Source organism: Dermacentor variabilis, chromosome 7 (assembly GCF_050947875.1).
Source record: "Dermacentor variabilis isolate Ectoservices chromosome 7, ASM5094787v1, whole genome shotgun sequence".
In the NCBI taxonomy this organism is placed as follows: Eukaryota; Metazoa; Arthropoda; class Arachnida; order Ixodida; family Ixodidae; genus Dermacentor; species Dermacentor variabilis.
Window position 1 is genome coordinate 76,100,862 of NC_134574.1, and position 5,457 is coordinate 76,106,318.

At 44.0% G+C, this 5,457-nt stretch overlaps 1 long non-coding RNA gene across 1 annotated transcript; it reads left to right on the forward strand.

Moving 5' to 3' along the window:
• The first annotated feature begins 523 nt into the window (after positions 1-523).
• On the forward strand, positions 524-4,914 carry LOC142587544 (uncharacterized). The gene is made up of 2 exons (XR_012829572.1): positions 524-1,101; positions 1,556-4,914. It is a non-coding gene; the product is annotated as an uncharacterized LOC142587544 (long non-coding RNA).
• Positions 4,915-5,457: the final 543 nt, after the last annotated feature.

The following is a 5,457-nucleotide window of genomic DNA, read 5'->3' on the forward strand; positions in this document are numbered from 1 at the left end:
GCTGCTCGGCGAGAGATGGTGCACTTATGTCAGAAGAGAGTGATGTTTGTCACCATCAGTCAACGTGTTGTGCCGACGATGCATGCGCGGAGGAGCGAGCTAGCACGCACAGCGCCGATGTTGAAGACTATGGAGTGGATACGGAAGACGCTGCCTACGGCGCAAGCGATGAAGACACCCCAAGTGATGAAGACACCGCAAGCAATGTGGAGGACTTCCTGAAGCTGTTTTCCAATGAACATTTGCCGAACTCCGAGTTAAGCGTTGCCGATGCAATGGTCGTGTTAATGGCATATTCGGCATCAGCTGGTTTGAATTGGAGTGATATGGAGAAGCTTGTTCACGTGATGAACCTTCTACTGGGAGCTGACGTGCTGCCGTCATCGCAGTATTTGCTGTGAAAGGCCTGGAAGAACTGGCAAGGGCAGGTGGTTAGACGCCACTACTTCTGCACATCGTGCAGTACTCCTGCTGCAAATCCGACTCGACGAGATTTCGTTTGCGCAAACTGTGACGCTCAGAATTCAGCGCACAATTTCTTTGCAATATTGAACTTAAAGGAACAAATTGAAGTTTTGCTTGCAAAGAAGGAATTAGCCGTGACACTGCTGGATACTCTTCGCAAGAAAAATCGAGGCGGGAGCCCATCACAGAGTTCTGGCGATGCAAGTGTATTGACGGACATCACGGATGGTGCCTTGTACCAAAAGCACATGGAAGGCTGCCAGTGGAGTGATATATCCCTCACATTCAACACTGATGGCGCCAAAGTATTCAACTGTAACAAGACAGCCTTGTGGCCCATCCAGTGCGTTATGAATGAGCTACCGGTAGCATTGCGTTGGAGAAATGTTTTACTTGGTGGTCTCTGGTTTGGAAAAGGACACCCGGAGATGAGTAAATTTTTAGAAGTTTTTGTGAAGGAGGTGCTTGAGACAGGTTCCATAAAGTGGCAATGCAATGAAGAAAAGCTGGAGTCAAGGATTGAAGTGATTTGCTGCTGTGTGGATGCACCAGCACGTGCAGCAGTCCTGAACTCAAAGCAGTTCAATGGGTATTTTGGATGCAGCTTTTGTCTACACAAAGGCGAAAGACACAAAGGTAAGTCACTGTTACGTTTTTCGTCTATATAAACGTTGCTTACACTGCATGTCAGAGCAACTAGGAGTGGTTCAGTTTCTGTATAGTGGTCATTTAGTGCAAACTCAGTTATCTGAATTACGCAGCTAACATCGACTACGTTAATGAGTAGCCTGTTCTCCTTCATGTGAATTTTGTCCAGAAAATAAGTGTAAATTCTCTGCCACCTTATATATAGCACAACCGAGGGGTAGAGGGGCTTGGTTGTTTGTGTTTGGACCGCTTCCCCTGCCTGAGGCATGCAAGCCCTCAGTAGCGAGAGTGCAACAAGCCCCCCTCTGCCTCAGAAGGCTTCTCTGGACCTACCCCTGCCTTAGCTGCATGCTGTCAATCGTATATACTGCACTGAAACTGATGTTAAGACTTTGTTATTTTGTGCTGTACTCTGAATAGTATGATTACTTTAATATTTCAGGGTCCATGAAGTATCCAGTGCTGGGAAGTCAAGTGCCAGCTGTACGCACCACAAGTCAGGTCAAGTCGGACATCTGAGTGGCCCTGTCAACTGGTGAACCTTCACATGGTGTCAAAGGACCCACACCACTTGCGCAGCTTCCAAAATTCGACTTAGTGGGGGGAGTATGCCCTGATTACATGCATGCAGTCCTCGAAGGGGTTACCAAACAACTTGTGGAGATTTGTTTAAGTCATGTGCAGTCACCTGCATACATTGGGGAGCCATCAAAGTCTCAAAGAGTGACTGCACGACTGTTGCACCTAAGGCCACCTTAATTTTTTACTCGACTGCCACGTGCACTGGATGACCGCAGCATGTGGAAGGCTAGTGAATGGAAGTGGTGGCTTTTATTCTATGCAGTTCCATGCCTTGATGGTATACTACCAAAACAGTACCATGAGCACCTGTGCCTCCTCGTCAATGGCATTTTTCTTTTACTGAAGGACAAAATTTCTAAAGATGACCTCAAAGGAGCCATGGATAACCTATCCAAATTCGTTTATAAGGTTGAAGAGCTGTATGGAAAGTCAGCTATGACATTTAATGTCCATCAGCTGCTCCACCTTCCGCAGAGCGTACGGCAGCTCGGGCCTTTATGGTCTCATTCAACATTCGTGTTTGAATCTGGAAACGGCACATTGTTGAACTTGATTAGTGATGCAAATGGAGTGCCACTGCAGGTTCTCGAACGTTTCGCAATGCGCCTACAACTTTCGCAGCTGCTGCAATCCATGGCTTTTTCTGAGAAGGCACGTGCATTGTGCCAAAAAATGACTGCTGCCTGTGCTTTAGAGAGCCCGCCAGACAAGCCACTAGGCAAGGGCTTGTTTTCAACAGAAATTTCAAGTGCACAGACCGTTTTCATTGAAAAATTAGGCTACTGTCCAAAGAATGTTGTGGAGCACAAAAGGGTATGCCTGAAAGGACAAGTTTTCTATGTGAATACCTACCAAAGGACAAAAAGAACATGCAACTCGTATTTGAAATCTAAAAATGGTGAGCACCACATACTAAGCAATGTTTTAGTACTGGAAGATGGTACGTGTGTCCTTCTGTGTCGGAAGCTTGTATGTCGAAAGCACAAGATAGTGAACCACATGCACATCTGTACTGATGTTGGGGATGAAGTGCTTTTGTATGGTGCCGAAGTAGACAGAGTTTGTGTTGCGATGAAAGTTGGTAAAACACTTTACATTGCTGACATCCCTAATATGCATGAACGGGATTAGGTGCAACAGTCTCGGAAATTGCAGCATATCTGTTTTTACAGCAATACCTTTGACAGGCTCACTCCCCTAGACATTTTCGCATCTGCCAGTGTTCGCCGCTGGAATTCCAGAAGGCACTGCCAGAATTTTATCATCATCAGCCTGGTTATGCCCACTGTAGGGCAAAGGCCTCTCCCATACTTCTCCAACTACCCCGGTCATGTACTAATTGTGGCCGTGTTGTCCCTGCAAACTTCTTAATCTCAACCACCCACCTAACTTTCTGCTGCCCCCTGCTACGCTTCCCTTCACTTGGAGTCTAGTCCGTAACCCTTAATAACCATCGGTTATCTTCCCTCCTCATTACATGACCTGCCCATGCCCGTTTCATTTTCTTGATTTCAACTAAGAAGTCATAAACTCGCATTTCTTCCCTCAGCTAATCTGCTCTTTTCTTATCCCTTAACGTTACACCCATCATTCTTCTTTCCATAGCTCGTTGCGTCGTCCTCAATTTAAGCAGAACCCTTTTCGTAAGCCTTCAGGTTTCTACCCCGTACAAGAGTACTGGTAAGACACAGCTGTTATATACTTTTCTCTTGAGGGATGATGGCAACCTGCTGTTCATGATCTGAGAATGCCTGCCAAACGCACTCCAGCCCATCTTTATTCTTCTGATTATTTCAGTCTCATGATCCGGATCCGCGGTCAGTACCTGCCCTAAGTAGATGTATTCGCTTACTACTTCCAGTGCCTCGCGACCTATCGTAAGCTGCTGTTCTCTTCTGAGACTGTTAAACATTACTTTAGTTTTCTGCAGATTAATATTTAGACCCACCCTTCTGCTTTGCCTCTCCAGGTCAGTGAGCATGCATTACGATTGGTCCCCTGAGTTACTATGCAAGGCAATATCATCAGTGAATCGCAAGTTACTAAGGTATTCTCCATTAACTCTTATCCCCACTTCCCAATCCAGGTCTCTGAATATCTCCTGTAAACACACTGTGAATAGCATTGGAGAGCTCGTATCTCCCTGCGTGACGCCTTTCTTTATTGGGATTTTGTGGCTTTCTTTATGGAGGACTATGGTGGCTGTGGAGCCGCAATAGATATCTTTGAGTATTTTCACATACGGCTCGTCTATACCCCGATTCCATAATGCCTCCATGACTGCTGAGGTTTCGACAGAATCAAACGCTTTCTTGTAATCAATGAAAGCTATATATAAGGGTTGGTTACATTCAGCACATTTCTCTATCAGCTGATTGATAGTGTGAATATGGTCTATTGTTGAGTAGCCTTTACGGAATCCTGCCTGTTCCTTTGGTTGACAGAAGTCTAAGGTGTTCCTGATTCTATTTGCGATGACCTTAGTAAATACTTTGTAGGCAATGGACAGTAAACTGATCGGTCTATAATTTTTCAAGGCTTTGGCATCCCCTTTCTTATGGATTAGGATTATGTTTGCGTTCTTCCAAGATTCCAGTACGCTCGAGGTCATAAGGCATTGCGTACACAGAGTGGCCAGTTTTTCTAGAATAATCTGCCCACCATCCTTCAACAAATCTGCTGTTACCTGATCCTCCCCAGCTGCCTTCCCCCTTTGCATATCTCTCAAAGCTTTCTTTACTTCTTCCAGCGTTACTTGTGGGATTTCAAATTCCTCTAGACTATTCTCTCGTCCATTATCATTGTGGGTGCCACTGATACTGTATAAATCTCTATAGAACTCCTCAGATATTAAAAAGAATATGCAGATCCCACGCATATTACAATAATAAAGATGTAATATCAAAAATTTTGTTTCTTCTTGAACACCTTATATTTTTGTGTGTGTACCATGATACATGTGCTCTCTGCATGTTTAACATGCTTGTTGCTGAAATGTATTATTTGAATATATGCAAGGAACTAAATGTAACTTGTCCACGTTCTGTTATTCCTGTGTATAAATGCTGTTTTTCTCATTTTGGTATCTGCAACACATATTGGAAATGATGTGTGCCATCCATGCATAACCGTAACCCTTCACTGTGCAAGTGACATTAGTATCTCTCTGAATGTGCATTTGTGCCCATATAATAAAGGTATTTTTTTTTGTGAAGTTTGTTCGTTGTTTGTGTCATTGCCAGCATTTTTTGGCAGCCTTCTCGTAGAATGTAACACGCTTGCCTGTGTCTGCATGATGCCGTTGCTTTTGGAATACTACTTAGACAACATGCACTTGTAGCTAGGAAGCACCACGTAGTGATGAACAAGAATATACACATTCCAGCCTGTATTGTTGCAACAAGCGGCTGCCACCTGCTGGACCATTTTGATTTTTTTTTATTTGTCCTATAACAGTTACTATATCCATCACCTACATGGCCCTTTTTCTAATAAATGTACAAGATCAGAATTATAGCTATCAGTTCTGTGTATGAGTTGCACTCCCAATTTGCCTTCAGTAGACCAATAGCTGAGAATTTTATTACTTTTGTTCTGCTAACAGAAAAGTAATTATTGGGCATCAGATGATGCAGTCTTATCAGAAATGGCTATTGAACCAATCTCCCTCTTAGCCATGCATATAAACAAGGCGAATACAGCTGTCAGTTATCACATACCCACTCTGTTGATCTAATAAGGGACCAATAACTGTCTGCTATT